At 42.1% G+C, this 21,359-nt stretch overlaps 1 pseudogene; it reads right to left on the bottom strand.

Annotated features, from left to right (window-relative positions):
• Positions 1–679: 679 nt before the first annotated feature.
• Positions 680–19,928, bottom strand: LOC138356107 (uncharacterized; annotated as a pseudogene).
• Between the last annotated feature and the right edge of the window lie 1,431 nt (positions 19,929–21,359).

Below are 21,359 nucleotides of genomic sequence, written 5' to 3'. Positions count from 1 at the left end.
GTACATATTTACTGCTAGGTGAACAGGGCATCAGGGTGAAAAACTGCCCATTTGTTTCCGCTCCACCGTTGATCTAACCCGGAACTTTAGGACTACGAAATCCCGGACGCTGTCCACTCAGCTGTCAGGCCCCCTTCAATAAATAAATTCCAGTGTTCTATTTGCCTTATTACGAACTTTTATGCATTGATTAAAGGGCCTATTTGATAGATACAATGTTGAACGGAATCTTGAGTTTTTACTGCAGCCTTAGCAAGGGCGTCGACTATCATCTTCCTGCAGGCCAATGTGAAGGAATCCACAACATTCTGAATCATTGGTAGAAATCCAATCTGAAATGATGAAGTAGGAATAGACAAGCAGAAGGCTCTCTCCTAACTCATCATACACTACTAGTATTAACAATAGTTGAAATTGAAATAAGTTTATTGAGGTAAAATACACACAAAGGGATGAGGTAGCTCAAGCTATTCTCACCCCGTTCAGTACAACGTGTTAGTACATACATAGACACACATCACAAACAATAAACATATTACCAAACATTCTGAGAGATAAACATATACATTTCCTCCTTCACAAGTAGTATGGTATTATAGTTGGCCGTACCGAAACATAGAAATTAAGTACGAGAGACAGAAAAAGTATAAACAACAATGCAGGTAAAACAAAAAACATACTTAAAAAATAATTTATTGTATAAGCCGTTTAAGTAGATCACTTCATTTACTTTTGCACCTTGCAACACAGAATTAAGAAATACCACAACCTACATTAACACCACAACTGAATAACGCATTGTTGAAAAGGAGAGTTTTTAAATGGATGAACAAATATAAGTGATAATAGGTTCATGAGTAATTAATTATCAAAAGAAGGCACCAAACCGGGAAGGCTATGTAGCTCCATCAAATGAGCGAAATAATCAGAGGGCGCTAAATATCACCAAGGATGACAATACAAGAACAGAAACGCATAAGGCGAACGATATCAAAAGTATCCGAATCACCAAGAATTCTATCGAGGGACAAGTGACCGCGAGGTAATGGTTCATGAACACCAACAAATGATCATTTATTAAGAAACATTACGTAATTTTGGAAGAACGACCTGGGGCCAGATTTCCGAAGCAGTTACGCAAGCACTTACGAACCTGTACATCCTCTCAATCTTTGGTGGCTTTGTTTACAATTAATAAACAGTTAATGAGCTCCGAGGCACCAGGAGGCTGTTTATAACAATAAGAACAGTTGATTGGGAAGCTTTCATGTATTTTGAAAACTGTTTAATAAATGTAAACAAAGTCGTCAAAGATTAAGGAAAGATGTACAGGTTCGTAAGTACTTGCCTAACTGCTTTGTGAATCTGGCCCCTGATTTTTGAGGATCTGAGAAACACACAAATGAAACTATGTAGGATGAAGGTCATGATATTAAAATGAAAAACACTTCATATGAGGACGACGAGACAGAGGAAGAACGAGAGATAAATAGTAAAAGAAAAGGATAAGATAGCGAGTTCATGGTAAAGAGAGACCGAGACGGGAAGAACGGCAGCTCGCAAGACAGATAGGAAGAGTGAGCAAGAGAGACTGAAAACATATACACAGCTGTTCCAAAAGATGTTATCAGACTGTGCATGTATTACCCCATGTGTGCGAATGTGTTAACTAACACGCTCATTGCCAGAGCCGAGCTTCACCTTCTACTCCACTTTTGAGATTCCAACTGACTGGTGTAAAGGTTCCTGACCCATCAAATCTACATTTGAAGCCGTGTATATAGCCCTTCTCTACAACTCCACTTCGTAGTTCAGTCAGTTTATTCAATGTGTGGAACACAGGAACTAGGGAAGATATGCTATGTTCGAGTGTGGCTGAGGGAAATATCTAAGAGGTGATGCTGTTTCCCGAGCATAATTATGAAACTGGACCTGGCTCGAACTAATGAAAACCAGTCAAGCCTCGTCCAACGTGTCAGTAAGTGTAGTATAGTTGTGACCTTGTGTGGCTGAAGGTAGAGTGTGCCAAGTGTGGCTTCGACACCATCCAGGGGTAGTCGTCTATAATGCAGACAAGGGTATCTGTACTATCCTGGCTACTGCTGCCTGGACCTCGCTGGCAAGATGGGTGTCTGTGTTGTGGCTTTCTGTTGTCCGGGGGGTGTCAGCTTCCGGTGTTCGGTGGTTGTTTGCAGGTGGTGTCAGGCGGGTGTGGGCATTAGATGCCGGACAGGTTTGGGAAACTGGTTCAAGTTGAGTACGCACATCGAATGCCGGGCGGATGTGAGCATCGGATGCCAATCGGGCATGGACTGGCAGGGCTTGCGTGAGCATGGTGACCCCGGCTTGCGTAACACCAGTGGAGCGGAAGGTCGAGGAACGCCAAAGTGGAACAACAGAGACTCCACATCACAGCCTCTTGGTCCTGCTTCTCTCCAACAGTCTTCACTCCCCAGCCAGTCTTGGTGCTCGTATCCTCACCATTACTCTCATCCTCTTCCACCTTCGTATCAGCGTTATTCACCTAAGGGTAAAAGACTGTTTTCTGACTTAATTTTAATCTTGGTTTACCTAATTATTACCATCAGAATGATACTTATCCACTAACATCGACAGAGACTCTTATCACCACCTACATAATCGCCATCTGGGATTAGTGTACAATGAACAAATTCCACAAGGGCCGTGGTGAGGGTTCGAACCTACGTCCGAGAGGAGCCTAGACGTGCCTTAATCAACTTTGCTATGACATGGTAAAAGAATTGCAACCGGGATGTTCAACTGACCTCACACGGATCCTGCAGTCTCTCAGAGACACAGACCAGGATTTTACACAATTCCCCCCATGTACCCGAGCGCTGTCAATAAGCTGTTCTACCTCTTCGCCCTTACTTCATTACACAGAAATCACAATAGCGTGATGCACCAAATGAACAAATTCACAAGGGCAGTGATGATTGACAGAGCCCAGGTGCATAGGGAAATTGTAAAAACCTTGTTTGTGTCTCAGATTGCAGGATCCGTGTGAGTCAATTGAACTCCCGGTTGCAATTCTTTTACCATGTCATAGCAAAGTTGATTAAGGCGCGTCTGGGATCCTCTCGGACGTAGGTTCGAACCCTCATCACGGCCCTTGTGGATTTGTTCATTTGATGCATCACGCTATTGTGATTTGTTTGTAATGAGAGCGCTGAATTGGAGATAGTCGGGTGTAGGGAAGGAAAAGGGTGAGGGTGCAGTAATGGGGAAGCTGAGAGCAGTGAAAGTGATAGAGGGAAGTGGGGTTCGTGATTGAGGAAGAGGGAGGGGGGATTTGGTGGAGGACAGTGGATGGTAGTAGAATGAGGGAGGACAGAATATGGTATGGTGGAGTTGGGTACCTGCATGGAATGGGCTTTGCTTGGCGCCATTTTCATCAGCATCTTGGAGGCAAGGCTCCTGAAGGCAAGGATCCAGCTTCCGCCTGGGGTGACGTTGAGACTGTTGTTGTAGGACTTCGGGGAGTGTGCGAGGGCGTTGCGTGCAAGGGCGTTATAGTGGGCGTGGTTGACGGTCACCAGGCCCCATACGCCTTCGTCGTCAACGCCCTGGGAACCAAGCACATCCACTACCTGTGAAAACGAGTGTTCAAGTGAGGTGGGGAATGAACGCCCCACCGGACCCCCTATGTTGGTTACTGTGCTGCAATGCTCGTGCTGCTCTGAGCCAATTGAAACTTAAATAAGAGAGGGATGATATTGCTCAAGATATTCTCACCCCGACTCTGAGTCAATGTCCCTTCAAAACTTTTTCAGTTATTCATTGTTATAGCCAATGATCATGTTTCATCTAAATCCACTTCAATGTGCTTACAATTTACTTTTTATATGAAAAACATTGTCACACACACAAAAAAAAGGGGGGGGGGCCTGATAGCGGAGTGAAGGGCGTTATGGACTCTTAATCCTAGGGTCCGGGTTCAATCCCCGGTGATGGTAGAAACAAATGGGCAGAGTTTCTTTCACCCTGATGCCTCTGGTACCTAGCAGTAAGTAGGTACCTGGGAGTTAGACAGCTGTAACGGGCTGCTTCCTCTGTACTTACCTAGTTGTGCTTGCGGGGGTTGAGCTCTGGCTCTTTGGTTCCACCTCTCAACCGTCAATCAACTGATGTAAAGATTCCTGAGCCTACTGGGCTATCATATCTACATTTGAAACAGTGTATGGAGTCAGCCTCCACCACATCACTTCCTAGTATATTCCATGTACTAACTACTCTGACACTGAAAATGTTCTTTCTAATGTGTGTGTGGCTCATTTGGGTACTCTGCTTCCACCTTGTGTCCCCTTGTGCGTGTACCACCCGTGTTAAATAATCCATCCTTGTCTACCCTGTCAATTCACCTGATAATTTGGTATGTGGTGATCATGTCTCCCCGAGCTTTCAGTCTTCCAGCGACGTGAGGTGCAGTTCACGCAGCCTGTCCTCATAACTCATGCCTCTTAGTTCTGGGACTAGTCTAGGTGTCATACCTCTGAACTGTTTCCAGCCTCGTCTTGTGCTTGACTAGGTATGGGCTCCATGCTGGGGCTGCATACTCCAGGATTGGTCTTACATATGTGGTATACAAGGTTCTGAAGGATTCTTTACACAGGTTTCTGTGTAGTAGAGTAGAAACCTGCGTAAGCGTCTGTGAACCTCCAAGAGAGAGAGAGAGAGAAAGTAATATGGGTCGGGAGTCAGTAGATTAGACAGCCATCCGTTAGAAAGGCGAGGTCCAAGATCTAAGAGCTCGATCCTGCAGAGTAAATAACCCCCCCCCCCCTCACACACACACACACACACCTGAAGGTTGGGGCAGTGGGCGCCGAGGGTGGCCAGCAGGAGGTTGTGGCCGCAGTACTGCAGCTTCAGGACACGGAGATGCACCATGGTGGTGAGGGCGTGAGCAGCCAGCCCCAGCTGCCGTCGGCTCAGCGTCCAGGTGGAGTCCTGCGACCACACACACATGTACCAACAGCCCCGTCAACCTTAACAAGAGATGTAATGAGCCACACAGGAATAATTTATTGCAAAAAACATTAAGTTTGGTTTTCTAAGCTTCAGTGCTAGTTTGGGCTAGTTCCAACCGAACAAGGAGATGGTAGTTGTGTCGGTGGGGGAGGGGGAGGGGTGTATCGTCTTACCTTAAGCTGAGCGTTACTTCAGTTTATCTCATGATGCTGAATATTAAATTACCCTGTTACAGATGTCTGCACACGCACGCTGATGACCCCCCCCCCCCTCCTCCCCACACACACACACACAATCAATGCCACAGAGACAGTAGAAAGAATATTTTCAGTGTCAGAGTAGTTAGTAAATGGAATGCACTAGGAAGTGATGTGGTGGAGGTTGACTCTATACACAGTTTCAAATGTAGATATGGTAGAGCCCAGTAGGCACAGGAACCTGTACACCAGTTGATTGACTGTTGAGTGTCAATCAAGAGTTATTACAAAGAGCCAAAGCTCAACCCCCGCAAGCACAAATAGGCGAGTACACACACACACAACTTGCAATCTATAAAAATGATAGCCGAGTTGACCCTCTAAATTATAGGCCCGTGTCATTAACAAGCGTGGTAGGCAAAACAATACAAACAATAGTTAAGCCAAATGGGTAGAACACCTGGAGTTATGACATAATAACACAGCAGACAGTATTGTTTTCGAACATAATGTCCTGAGTAACAAATCTACTTAGTTTTTATGATAGAGCCACATTGATACTACAGGAGAGAGATGGTTAGTTTGGCTGTGTCTATCTGAACTTAAAAAAAAAAGGCATTTAACAGAATCCCACAAAAGAAGCGGTTCTTGAGACTAGAACATGCTGGAGGAGTGACATACTTCCGACATAGATGAAAATTTTTCTAACTGATTACCGCCCTCGTATGTCTAAGACGATATACCTGACTGGAGGAGTGTTACTAATGGAGTACCACAGGGTTCAGTTCTTGCACCAGTAATGCTCACCGTCTAAATAAACCATCTACCAAAAGGAACACAGAATTATATAAACATGTTTGCGGATGATGCTAAGATACTGGGGAAGATAGACTCAAGACGATTGTCATGCCCTTCAAATTGATCTAGATAAATTAAGTCCTTGGAGCGTCAAGTGGCAAATTAGGGGCCTGACAGCTGAGAGGACAGCGCTTCGGATTCGTAGTCCTGAAGTTCCGGGTTAGATTCCCAGTGGAGGCGGAAACAAATGAGCAGAGTTTGTTTCACCCTATGCCCCCTGTTACCTAGCAGTAAATAGGTACCTGGGAGTTAGTCAGCTGTCACGGGCTGCTTCCTGGGGTGTGTGTGTGTGATGGAAAAAAAAAATAGTAGTAGTAGTAGTAGTAGAAACAGTTGAGAGGCAGGCCGAAAGAACAGAGCTCAACCCCCGCAAGTACAACTAGGTGAATACAACTGAATACAACACACACGAGCAATCGCAAAGTTATGGAAATGGGACTATTAATTTATTATTAACATCTTTATTGAGAAAATTAATTACAATTTTGCCTAATCTGAGGATTTCGATTAAATCTTATTAAAGTGAGGATAATGCTGGTATTCACTGTCACAGCAGGACAGAGGGTCATACATAAGACAATAGGTCTAAACTGTAGGCGGAAGTACATATATATCATGGTTACAATCAATGTTTTAATGTATGGATATGTGAAAACCACTTTTGTGCACGTCACACAAGGGTAGGGATGGGTTCATAAGTGATACAGCTTAGAAGTAATAAAATGTTAACATTGTTACTTCATTTCTTTAAAATGGACAAGCAAATTTTGGATAAATTGTTAAGATGTCGTCCAGAACACCCGAGTCAATGAAACAGTTACACAGTTGGTGGTACAAGAGGCCAGGAGGTCTAAAGTCCTTTACGGTTTCACATTCAACAATATAAGTGTTCTAGTGAATGCATTAAAGGTTTATCACAGAGTTTACAATCTGAATATTCTGGTAGTGGCTCAGCCTCACTAACCTGCCAGATGTGCCTATAACCAAGGTGAATTCGCGCAATGACTACATCACATTGCCTGGTCCGGTTACTGTGCTGACCATACAAATACCTATTATTACAAAACTTGTCATAACTTTTAATACTGCAGCTTTCAGGTCTCTGGACATTTCTTAGTTCTTCAAAATCTCAATTAATTTCTTTAATTTGTATGTTTCTAATAATTGCATTAGATAGTCCAAAGTTATAATCAATGTCTTCTTTCCTGCAAGCCTCATTGGCCAATCGATCTACAAAGTCATGTTTTCCAACTCCAACACGGGATGGGATCCACACAAATTTTATACAAGTTATTATCATTGGCAAAAATTCCATTCCATTTAATATTACAAGCTACTTCCGACATACATTGTGATGGGTTATTTAAGGACCCATCTGCCAAAAGTGCTTTTGGCTAACTGCCAAAAGTTAGAACATCATTCAGAAACCTAAGTAAGGAGGCATTTAGGGCGCTTTACACTGCCTACCTGAGGCCAGTCTTAGAGTATGCCGCCTCATCATGGAGTCCCCATCTGAAGAAGCATATAAAGACACAGGAAAAGGTTCGAGGTTTGCAAAGAGACTCGTCCCAGAGTTACAAGGGATGGGATATGAGGAGCGCCTGAAGGAACTGTGCCTTACGACACTAGAAAAAAAAGAAGGGAGAGGGGGGGGTACATGATAGGATCGTATAAAATACTCAGGGGGGGATTGACAGAGTGGACATAGACGAAATGTTCACACGGAATATTAACAGAACGAGGGAACATGGGTGGAAGCTGGAAACTCTGACGAGTCACAGAGATGTTAGGAAATTTTCTTTTAGCGTGAGAGTAGTGGAAAAATGGAATGCACTTAAGGAACAGGTTGTGGAAGCAAATACTATTCATAATTTTAAAACTAGGTATGATAGGGAAATAGGACCAGAGTCATTGCTGTAAACAACCGATGCTCGAAAGGCGGGATCCAAGAGTCAATGCTCGATCCTGCAGACACAAATAGGCGAGTACACACACACACTAGGGAACGCAGGTGGAAATTGAGTACCCAAATGAGCCATAGACAATAGAAAGAACATTTTAGTGTCGGTAGTTAACAAATGGATTACATTAAGCAGTGATGTGGTGGAGGCAGACTCCATACACAATTTCAAGTGTAGATATGATTGAGTCCAATAGGGTTAGGAACCTTGACAGTAGAGAGGCGGGACCAAAGAGCCGAAGCTCAACCCCCGCAAACACAAGTAGGCGAGTACACACGCGCGAGTACACACACGGATGAGAGGACACACACACCTAAACAAGATAACACACACACCTTGATGATAAGAACTCATCTAGACTACGACTGTTACGACCCTGGGTTCCTCAGTGGAAACCAGAGGTCAAATTAAGCACTAAATAATTTAGCTTACATTATTTTGTCGATGCGCCTTTGTTCGTATCTTCCTTGCCAGACATAAGACGAATCTTGTTTCTCACAGAGCATTCAGACTCTTGAGCTTGTTGTGAATTAAGTATAACAGTGTAGTAATTATTAACTATCCTTAGAACGAGTAAACAATATTGTACGTCGGTGAAGATTTGTAATGTGTATAAGCTGCACGATTAATTAGGCTCTTCCTGGCAACCACAACAACTCGGGAGCTCGGCGGCTGGACGCTTTTATCCTGTGTCTAGTTTACCAAGCTAAGTAAAGTGCTGTATTCTCGTTTTCTGGCATAAGTGTGTAGTAATGTGTATAGGCTACGCTAGTGTTTATATTGCTAAGTTACTCTAAGGGGTCTCAGTGGAACGATGTGTGCTCAAGTGGTAGCAAGCTACCTAGAGTCCTTGCTAGTGTCCCTTGCCTAGTAGACTTTACCCTAGCTTGTCCTAATTGTAAAACCTTGTATCCTGCCCATGTAAACCAAGGCTTTTAAAGTAAGGTAGTGTGGTAAAGTAATTATTGTTATTTAAGGTATATGGAGCATTGTTAAGAGGGTTTAATAAATTAGTTAGTTTTTGAGGTGTATCCATTACTCCTGTTGTAGTGGCGTAGTTGATTGTATCCCAGATGACAGATCTGTTCTAAAACCTTAAAGCACAAACAGGAACCTATGTTCCTTGGGGGCCGGGCCTAATTGTGCCACTACCCCGATACATCTTTACTCTAACTGCTAGCCCTTCTCCATAATACTCAAGATCCCCCATAACAGCCCGTAAATTCATAACAACGACACATGGATGATTTAGCACATACAAGATGGTAATGACACACATGAATGATAATCACAAAACACTGAGCACACCTAAAGAAGCGAACACCCACACACCTGAAAGCTCAGTTCCCTGAGGCCGGCGAGGCGAGGCAGGAGACTAATGAGGTCGTCGCGGTAGAAGGTCCTGACGTGGACGAGACGAAGAGAAGTGGTCGTAGCAGAGAAGAGCAGATCCAGCAGCCTCAGACTCACTGTGTCATACACCCGCCAGTCACGTAGCACCCGCTCCTGCAACACTTTCTGATTACCCTCATGCTCCAACACTTTCTGATTACCCTCATGCTCCTACAACACTTTCTGATTACCCTCATGCTCCTGCAACAGATATAATAGGCTCCTGCAACACACACAATAGACTACTGCTCCAGTAACATTCCCTTCCCCTTCCAGTAACACACAGCTAATAGGCTCCTGTTCCTGTAACAGATAATTGACTCCTGCAAAACTGAAATAATAGGCTAATGCTTCTGTAACACAAAGATAATAGACTCCTGCAACAGACAATATGTTATTGCTTCTGTAACATAAATAATAGACTTCTCCCGCAACACAAAAATAATAGGCTCTGTCACGACACCAGTTACGTTCCTCAACCAAAAATATTTACACGTCGTCAAATATTCATAGCAGGTTTATGCAACATTTTGTGTCCAAAACTGCAACTGTAAAATATATGCAACTTTCTCGTGCAACACAATATTAAAGTGAACAGCCTTGCAACTTGGTGCAATATATATATTATATATACATTGTACAGCTTCTGCAACAATTAAACTGCCATCCGTCAATATAGGTTAATACGATATATACCTTTCGTTGCTGCAATGTCTTGCTGGATATTACTGATTGGTGCAATTCTGACAAAATAGAGAGTTTACAAAGCTAACGATGTCAATGACACGGTAAGCCATTGCTTCATGGTGGCACCTGACACTGGAGTGTCATCATCACCCACTGCTTCATGGTGGCACCTGACACTGGAGTGTCATCATCACCCACTGCTTCATGGTGGCACCTGACACTGGAGTGTCATCATCACCCACTGCTTCATGGTGGCAACCGAGTCATACTTGCAGACCTTCGCTACGCCAGCAACAGCAGCTGTTCAACCAAGTTACCAAGTACCATAATACTGGCACAGGTGGATTACGGATGACCTCTTACTAGAAAGGTTGTCAAGGAGGTGCAGGGCCAGGCGGTGCATGTTAGCACGCTTGAGTACCACTACAGTAATGTTTACAAGTCTCTACCAGACGACAACAGTAATATCTACAAGCCTCTACGTGACAACTCAAGTAATATGGAAGTCTCTACAGGACAAGACAGTAGAGTGTTGTTTACATGTCTCTAATGAAAAGTCTCTACAGTAATATTTACACATCTCTACGTAACCGCTACAGTAATGTCTACAAGTCTCTACCAGAAAAGACGCTACAGAAGCAGGCCACTGCAGTATTTTAAGACGCGGCAATGCTAGCCAAAATTTTCCCCATTATCAACATTCTTCACATTCTTATGTTCTCTTCTATAACTGGACACTTTAAGCAGTTATTAGTTTCCGATAATTTCTCTTTTCGTAAATGCAAAATATTTTTGTGTTTAATATGAAATCTAAAAGAAAACCCCCGGCTTAATTTGTCTTCAACACCCGTGGCGCCACGAACGTGTCCTGCTTCCTTCCTTCGCGCTACAATAACAGGATACTAGAGAAAGGAAAGCTGAAAGAGGATAGAAAGGAGAGGGAAGATAAAAGTGAGGGGTGGAGACAAATATTATTTTATATAATAGCCATAAAGACTCACAGGCTGCTTCTGCACCTGCTCGACATCTGTGGCTGCACCTCTGATTATAAAGTTAGCTCACACCTCGAGTATCCTCCACTATTTGGAAACATCTGTCCATTATCCCATCCCGACTTTTGGGCAGGGTAGAGATCCGTGAAGGGTCAGCTCAAGCCTCTACCCGTCTAGGCCGGTCCTCAGGTGAACATCAGAAAGATGTTACTAACGGATGAAATCTAAACATCAAGGTGGCACCACTGGCCATTTCCCTCAGCTCAATGAACACTCCATCAGCAATTACTCATTCCTCTCCTGACACGCATCAAATGTTTCATAATTTTTTGTTAAATCCAGTCAGACGAGGAAATCAAAGATGCAGACCATAGGAGAGACTCCAACTTCACTCACCACCCGGCATAAAATTTACTTGCTATTAAATATAGTCAAACTTACAATAAAGCAAATGATAAACCTAGGCTTCAAAAGGATCTGTTAAGGCAAAAAGAGAAGGACCAGGCTTGAAAAAAAGGAGAGAAGGACCAGGCTTGAAAAAAAAGAGAAGGACCAGGCTTGAAAAAAAAAGAGAAGGACCAGGCTTGAAAAAAAAGAGAAGGACCAGGCTTGAAAAAAAAGAGAAGGACCAGGCTTGAAAAAAAAGAGAAGGACCAGGCTTAAATAAAAATTTTGATGAACAGCTTTTATTACATTTTCCTGCTGCTGATTAACCACCAAAATTTTAATTTAAAACTGGGTAGAAGAAAGAAAAAACAAAAAGGAAAAGAAACAGGAAGAAAAAGAAAGTTAAAAAAAAGAGAAAATGAAAAGAATTAAGTAAGAGGAGGGGAACGCTATGAAGAGTTGAGGACACGCAAGAATGAACATAATAAAGAGAGAACAAGCGAATAGTTCAGAAACGGGAAATAGAAGACAAAGTGGAAATGAAAAATAAAGAGTCGAGATGAATATGGAAGCAAAGAGAAAACATAAGAGTAAAACAAGTGTAGAGGCGAACACACACCTGCATACGCTGGCGGACGATGTGAGGGAGGTGGGCGTGAACTATCTGCGTGATGTGCGCCTTGTTCCCCTGCCAAGACCTCTTCTTTGTGGCCCCCGTCAAGAGTGTCAACACCGCTGACTCCGCCAAGGCCTCCAGCTGCGGCGCCTGCGCCCTCCAGTCCTCACCACCAAGATTTACCGCGCCATTATTACCAGTGTTTCCGTTAATAGCGTTAATTCTGTTGTAACCATTGTGCACCATCTCTGTTGGGAGGAAAACCACGCACCTAAATTAAATATGACTTTCAAAGACTCAAATATTGCTACTAATCTATTCCAACGCAAATTGTGACCGAATGTCCATTTGAATAATTAAGGAATAGAGGACATTAAAGAATAGTGTGAAAGTGAACACTTTGATAGGGAAGTCAATTAGAAGCTTGGGGAGATCAGGAGAGTATGAACAAAAGATGAACATTCATAATCCCAATAAGAACAATGTACTGTTCTGCGATGAGACAGAATAATTACATTATATATTTTCAGACTTAAAAGCAAAATATTTATTCTCGTATTAACAGTAAAAAGCTTAAATCTGTTACCAACAGTAAAAATTAATCTGTTAGCAACAGGAAAAGACAATGTATTAACAACAGCTAAATGTTACATCTACTAACGATAACACAAAGGCTACATCTATTAACAGTAGTTAAAGGCTAAATGTATTAATAAGAACAAAATGTTAAATCTAATAAGCTAAAAAATCTCACTGAACTTAGTTTCGTCTGTCCCGACTTTCAAGTTTGGAAGTTCAATTGAACTTTAATTATCTGCTTTGTGATCATTCAAAACGCACCTTTACGACATACGGTTCTATAACTCCAAAGTTTGAGCTGTATGGTTGGGTAACAGTAGTTAGCCGAGTGATATGTTCATTTTATTTCCTCAGCCCATCCTCTATGACAGGGGCGGGCAACCTTTTTAAGTGTGCGCGCCAAAATCTCCAAATCTCCAAATCTTTGATGCAAAATTTTCTCGCATACCAAACGAAATTTTGGGGAGCGTGTTATTATTTCCTGCCTTAAGTATTGGGAGAACTTTTCAAATAATCAAATATCACACTAGTGCGGTACAATCAAAGTATATTCCACGAGTGATTATTTTAAGTCGTGTAAGATTGCATGAATGTAAAATTTACTGCCGAAATTAATAAAGGTCGTTCTTCCCTGCTGATAGCACGGTTATTTTTTTTTATTGGCCAAAATGCTAATATCAGCAAAAGACTAAACCATAATTCTGAATCTTTTTTTATATATATCAGATTAATCAGCCATAAGTTTTTTCAAGTTTCCCAAATATATTCCAGCACCCACACTCAGTCGTTTTACTTGGCTAAAGCACAATAAAATAAAGAAAATTATTATATTCTGGGATTAATTCTTAATCCCTTAAGAGTAATATATACAAATTAAGCAGCTCAGAAAATCTCATCGTAATTACCCTGAAACATGGTGAAAACTTAGATATTTTATTCAGTTTATTTATTTATTTATTTATTAAATAAGTTAAATTTAATTTTATATTAAATTATTTCTTTAGAGAGCGCACTGTATAGTTTCAATTTCATCCCACTAGTAGCCTCCTTTACAAACTTGGATTATTAAAGATCAAATTTAAATATTTCTATATGTTGTACCAAATCAAAATTAATTGACTGATAAATTTGTTACTACTGGCTATTCTACGATTTCAAGAATGGTTAATAATATGGATATGGACAAGCTTAGCTGTCTTTGTAGAATGCAGCCTGGTTAACAAGCAATAGACATGTCTGGATCATGTAAACTGTCTCCTCGTTGACCATGATGTGGTTATGGCGTCGTCGCGTGTAACGTGATAAACTAGTCAAGTTCCTGCTAATGTGTCATGCCCTCACAATTTCACGTGCCGGAATGTTACATCAGAAACAACGCAAAACATCTATATGGCATATGACATTGATCAGTATTAAATTAATGTTGGATTTAACCGTTCCGGGTGGTTTATTCTACCTCATAACCGGCTCAACATTATAATTATATAGCCATTTAATATTATGTAAAGTAGAAGAACCGGAAACAATGTACTTCCCAATAATTTGGCGAGATCGCTGTGTTAAATGGCTCAAAGATATCTCTGAATTCTCGAGAATATGTAGCGCTACGCTGCGTGCGCCTCACGGGAAGTCAACCTTGATGGCGTCGTCTCTGTACAATGGCTTCTCCGCCTCCCTTCCTGCTCCGGACGCGTCCAGAACGGTTCGGTTATTATTTCGAGAGGAGTTAGTTTATTTAATATATTTGTTTATAGATGATTCTGTTGATCACAGGAAAGTGATTTTTATTATTCATCGTATTCCACAGACTTTAAAGATTATTTTAAAGATGTTTTAAAGATTATTTATTAATATTATTCTTGAGTGAATTTAATTTTGGTGACGTGGCAATGTAACATTTTCTAGTAGACCCGCCGCCAAAAAATTTTTAGTAGGGTTAACCAAGGTATTTGATAATTATATTTTAGTATTTATTTAACATAAAACAGCAACTCTTTTCTTACATATTATGTTAAGGGTTAATAAATGATGTCAAATTTCTACACTGAATACACCTCCCAGGTTTTATGAAATTCGTTTCGTAGATAAGCAAATCAAAAGTTACTACAATTATGCACCTTCCTACAGTAATGGTGCAGAAGTCAGTCGACGTGTGGCCGCCTGGCGAGTGGCCCAGCTACTGAACGGGACAAAACTTGGGAACCAGTGTATCACAGAGACATGGCTGAGAAATCAGCCCGTTCTCACGAAGGTTTCTAACGTCAAAAAACTGTCGTACTGAAGTGTCTTATCCTAACTTGCCAGAGGAACCGCGAACAGAAAACGGAACATTACGTCAATTTCGTGAGCAGCTATCATTTTCTCGTATGACAGTTTTTGGCTTTAGGTAACGTATACGTCAAAATGCGATGTGCTATTAGGAGGACGGGTTGGTGAACATGCCATGTTTGTTTCATTCTTATTACTTAAACAGTTGTCAGTGTGTTTCTTTATTGCATTTTATTTGGTGTCGATCAACTTAATAAAATTGCATTTTATATACAATTCAGCGAAGAAGTTGAATATTTGTTTAATTATTTTTTTATGGTGAGCCTTGGGCTTCGAGTGCCGGAAAAAAGGTCGTTTGCGTGCCAAGAGCCCAGCACACCCCTGCTCTAGACCAAGCTGAAAGTCATATTGATTTCTGAAGAAGTTAAAGTCAGTATTTGACTTGTATAGCAGCTAACCTACTGATAATTGTATAATAAATTTTATTTCGGAAATAGATTAATACTATATTGTGTGGGTTTAGGTTAGGTTTGGTATAGTGAAGTAGATTTAGAGCAATAGTGATTGAAAGTGAATGAAGTACATTACGAAACGTCGTCGTCCCTTCAACTTCTAGTGTGTGGTCTGGTCAACAAAGTACATTACGAGTTTAGAACGTCGTTAAGTATACTATATCAAATGCTGACTTACGCAGATTTTAATAGTTCACAATTTGACTTTACTATGAACCCGACGCCGTGCTTTGACGATAGGCTGTGTTTACACTACGTCTGCTCAGCCCGTTTTCTTGATTTGCTATTGTAAAAACTAAAATTTTACTTTACCAGAAACGTACGAATCCAAGCAACCCATCTAAACCATCGACTCCGATGCATAGAAAACGGATATTTTTGTGAGCCGTTATTTCATGTTAATTGGTGGCATTTGTGACGTTGAATAAGTTAACGTAAAATTAAGCGACCGATTAATTGAGCGGACTGGCTGGTCTGCTTGCTGCCGGAGCTGACGAGTTCAGGTGTTGGAGGCCGACCCCAGACACACCGACTGTAGAGGTCACCTTCCTCAGCATCACTCGCCAGACCACCACCGTCCTCAGCATCACTCGCCAGACCACCACCTTCCTCAGCATCACTCACCAGACGATAACTTACCTCAGCATCACTCCCCAGACGATAACTTACCTCAGCATCACCTCCACAATACCAGTTAATGCTTCCTTGTGCACTACAAGTAAGAAAGGCCATTTATTCATTCCCAAGAAGAGAAAAGAATTGATCAATATATATATAGACTGCCTGCAGTGGCGCCCAACACCCTAGTTGACCAAACCATTAACTAGGAGGCCTGGTTAGAGACCGGTTGGCTGTTGGCTGCGAGGACATTGATCCCCGGAACCAGCATAAGGTAGACGCAAGTAGGTAGATGACTGGGTCAGAGAGTGGCGTGGAGGGACTCACTGGGCCCTCCGAGTAACAGGGGCCAGACAATGACAAACTTCCTCCAACACCTCCGTCCTGTGTCAGCCAGTCCTGTGGCCGCTCGTTCTTGGCAGGTTAACTCTTTGTATTGTGTACGATGTGGCAAATCAAGAGAATAGGCTGAACACACGCACATTTCCCATAGGAGTGAGTTATCACATTGTATTGATTTTTGAGTACTTGGTAGAGCAAGGAGTAATCTCCCTCCAAAAGAACTAGAAAGCAAGTGGCTGACGTGCCGAAAGGGAAATTATGAGATGAGAACATTCCTAAAGGATATACCATGGGACAATTCAGAATCAAGTCCGTACATGACATGATGGACTATGTCACCCAAAAGTGTCAGGAAGCAGTAAACAGGTTTATTCCGGCCCAAAAGTAAATAATTGAGAAGAAAAAGAAGAATCCATGATTTAATAGGACATGTATGGAAGCAAAGGAACTGAACAAAAGGGGGTAGAAGAACTTCCGAAATAACAGAACATCAGAAAGTAGAGATATACCAGAGAGCCAGGAATGAGTATGTCAGTGTGAGAAGAGAAGCAGAGAAAAAGTATGAAAATGATACAGCAAATAAAGCCAAGACCGAAACAAAGCTGCTCCACAGTCACATCAGGAGAAAAACAGTGAAAAAACAGGTAATGAAACTTAGAACGGGTGAAGACATGTACACAGAGAATGACAGGTGTGTGTGAAGAACTCAAGAGATTCCACGAGGTTTTCACAATAGAATGAAGTGAAGTCCTTGCGCTAGGAGAGGTGGCAGTAAACCAGGCGGCCTTGGAAGGGTTCGAAATTACCAGACATGAGGTTAAGAGGAATCTGTTGGATCTGAACGTGAGAAAGGCTGTTGGTCCGGACGGAATCTCGCCATGGTTACTGAAAGAGTGGGCAGAAGTACTTTGCTTGCCACTCTCCATAGTGTATGGTAGGCCACTGGAGACCTACCAGAAATATGGAAGACAACAAATGTAGTCCCAATATACATAAAGGATGACAGGCAAGAGGCACTGAACTTAAAGTAAACTAAACTCAAAGAGTTGTTGGGTTGGATTTACTTAGAGTATAGCAATGACGTTTGAGCGGTGGAAATATGGCAAGGTGTGGGATCCTACTCCTGCCCCCGAGCCCAGTCATGACAGTAGTTACAACACCAATTTGTTCAAACATACAGGAATGGACCTTTGAACCCAAAAGTACACTTTTTAAATTACTGAATTAGCCCAAATGGCTTACTTAAAAACGTAAAAGTAACCGAGGAATTTAACCTGACTTCACCAAGCAATCATCGGCCTAAGATACGCTATCTTAGGCCTAATATTGTAAATGTATATGCTACACTAGGCTTAGGAATGTTTAAGTTTGGTTTTGGGCTTTTTATTCGTGCCCTCGACAAGACTAATACTACAAAACATTAACATTGTTGGCTGCAACAGTATTTTTTTACGTTGGACCAAATAGTTGCTATTAGTATTATAATGTTAGAAGGATGGTTGCTGGCTCCATTACCTACCAACCAACCTCCCTCCCTCCAAGGATGATGAATATTCAGTACGGTATTCGAGTCATTTCACACAAGGCGTGCGCAGGTGTTCATTCATTAGAGACACCTTTAGAGAATTAATAATACACAAAATCGTGTATTTTGTGAAGACAAGAAGAGTGCGCGCCCAGTTCATAACGAGCTGGGCGTCTCACAACCCGGCCTCTCTAATACCATCTAGTATTTTGACGAATAAAACCCATAAGGCCAAAAAATCGAGTTACTAAAAATCATAGCGACTTGCAAAATTGACGTGATAACCCGTTTTCTATTCGTTAGTCCTCGGTTAGGTTAGATTCGGAGGAATTAACGTTGTTAATGGTGGAGAAGGCGGGCCGCCGACCGACCGCGTATACCTGGCTCCTCACCCCGGCCCCTTCTACTCACCCGTCAGATTCCAATAATGCTTATTGTGGGGGACAGTAAGCCTGTAAATATAGGCCTATTGCCGTCCTTGTAGCTCGAGTTACAGCCCCGCTCCTGTGTCAGGTAAGTCCACTACAGGTTCACCATAGCCCGTGCTACTTTGAACTTTTTGTTCCTTTTAACCGAATGTAGGAAACAACAACAATGTCCCCTGAAGACCGACTACTGACCTTTACCCATGATGCAACCCACAACACTTGCTAAACTACCAGGTAGCTATTTACTACTTTACGAACCGAGGCATCAGGTGAAATGAAACGTGCCCAATCATTTCTGCCTTACCCGATGAATGACCCCGGCTCCCTCGGTTGAGTGCATGGAGGACAGACAATTAAGCTTCATGGATCATGCACATCGACAGCTTGGTAGTTTGGCTGGAAGGGAATAACCCTAAAGTTGTTCACTAAACCCTTAGTTTCTCACTGTTCTCCCGATTGACACTTTGGAAAAAATAAACTTAATTTGTCCAGTGTCAACCAGATTTTTCAAAGTACAAAGGGTATTAAATGCATCAACATGGACAGCTTATGTTCTCGTGGCTGCTTATGTTCAAGTCATTTTATCCTGTCTCTGTGTTAGCTCGGGGTCTTTAAGTGGGTAGAATGTAATTGTGTTAAACTGGTTGCCTATTGCTGGCCTTTACTTTTTGATGTGAAGCGCGTCGCTGATGTCCAATCTTCTGTTGCCGTTATACCTGTTGATTATTTCACTGAAATAACCGACATAACAGAAGACTGGACATCAGCGAGGAGCTACACGTCAAAAAATCAAGTCCAGCAATCAGTAAACACTTAACACAATTATATTCTACCTACTTCAGACCTTGTGTGTATTAATTACACACAAGTTTCCCTAAATATACAAACCCCACGGAATAACAGATCAAGGAAAACATTTTTCTGTGCGAGACAAACAAGACCAAATCAAACAGTACTCATTAAACACAAACAAGAGCATATTGTTGATACATGCACTCAACATGGTTCATAAGTGGTCTACCCCCACGGCAGCCTATTTTCTCGATTTGCCTCCTCCAAAAATTTCACCTAACTAGAAACGTACAAACCCAAGCAACCTAACCTATCAAATCCGATGCATAAAAAAAAAGTAATTTGTAGGCCGTTACTTGTCACAGTAGGTTACGCTACATAACATATAGGAGGCGTTTTTTACGTTGAGAGGACGAGTTGGCGCGTGTGCACGCAAATACATAATGGAAAAAACGTTGATTTAAAATCCTAAACATCCCGTACATACACACAAATAATAGTCCTAATGGTAAAACACCTTCTAACGTCACCATTATACACAGACGGTTATGTTCAAATGTTAATATTCAATACACATCAAAACAAACCATTAAACATCACATTTTACGTGACATCGTTAAAAAGCAATACCTTTGAGATGATCTAATGTGAGATTCTGTTACAGAAACTCTCCTGTCCTTAAGCGAAAAGAATTTCACTGATAAATGAAGGAGCAGAGCGGTCCGACACCCTCACTCCTCAGCTGCACCAGACAAACTGTTCTGGTGGCTGACTGGTTTGTAATTTGCTCCAGCTGTTGCCAGAGATTACGAATATAGTTGTCAGTTGTCCGCCAGAATTATCCTGACTTGCGGCTTATAATGCTATGGTGTTTGTGGACTACGTGCATTATAATGTAATGTTTCGTATTTTCTGTGTATTACACCTTTAAATTACATAGATTTGTGATATAGGAGATAATTGATTCTGTAACCACATACAAACTATTTTTTTCCTGAAAGGAAACAAGCGCTGAGAGAATTTAATGATTTCTAGTCAAATGTGACGTCAACCAATCATGTTTTGTTTTTTTCAGGGATATTCCTGCGCGGGCCCTAAGCCTCTGGCTGGCCCACTAAGTGTTGCTTGTTTCTGTTTTACTTGGACGGAGTATGAGTATTTATGACTCGTGTAGTCGCTTCAGTAAGATTTTGCCATATGTGTTTAATAACTTCTGCTCTGTTGAATCTAAGTTGAAATCTTAATGGGTTTGTAACTGTGCACTGTGTTAGATAATGTTCCAGTGGTCTGTCGGGCATTTCTCCACAGTGCTGACATTTCCTCTCATCTTCCGGAACCTGTAAGCCTATTTCCCATGCACATGGGTATCCAAGCCTGATGCGATGTAAGTGTACTTCTGTTGCTCTACTGCTCCCTTTCATCAAACTAAGTGGTTCGTAGTTGGTTGAATTATCATGAAGATCTGACAGTCACATGGTTAATATTGTGTGTGTTTACTATTTGTGCCTGCAGAATCGAGCTATTAGCTCTTGGACCCCGCCTTTCTGACCAATATATTTTTCCTCTATTATGTCTACTACATATTCTACTACTCTTTAACACACATCTCAAAGAAGCAGCCCGTAACAGCTGTCGAACTCCCAGGTATCTCTTTACTGCTATGTGAACAGGCGCATCAGGGTGAAAGAAACTCTGCCCATTTGCTTCCGTCTCCGCCGGAAATCGAACCCGGGCCATTAGGATTACGACATCGGAGCGCTGTCCACTCAGCCGTGAGGCCCTCTGTGTATTCACCTAGTTGTGCTTGCGGGGATTGAGCTCTGCTCTTTCGGCCTGCCTCTCAACTGTCAATCCTTCAACTGTTACTACAGCCTGCACCGTAACTACTAATTTTTTTCACACACCTACACACACACACATCCCCAGGAAGCAGCCCGTAGCAGCTGTCTAACTCCCAGGCACCTATTTTCTGCTAGGTGAACAGGAGCATCAGGGTGAAAGAAACTGCATAACATCATCAGGACAAATGGGGGGACCCTTGACAAGCCGACGGCTTCCTGTACACGTCGAGGCGCCTAGTGAGACGTTGGTCCCTCAGGTAAACTGAGGAGTGAGTTGTTCTCCGCCACTCTGTGTGGGTCTGTATGAGCTTGACTGTGTACTCACCTAGTTGTACTTGCGTGGGTTGAGCTCTGGCTCTTTGGTCTCGCCTC

Source organism: Procambarus clarkii, chromosome 70, assembly GCF_040958095.1.
Source record: "Procambarus clarkii isolate CNS0578487 chromosome 70, FALCON_Pclarkii_2.0, whole genome shotgun sequence".
NCBI lineage: Eukaryota > Metazoa > Arthropoda > Malacostraca > Decapoda > Cambaridae > Procambarus > Procambarus clarkii.
This window is presented reverse-complemented; position numbering and strand designations above follow the sequence as displayed.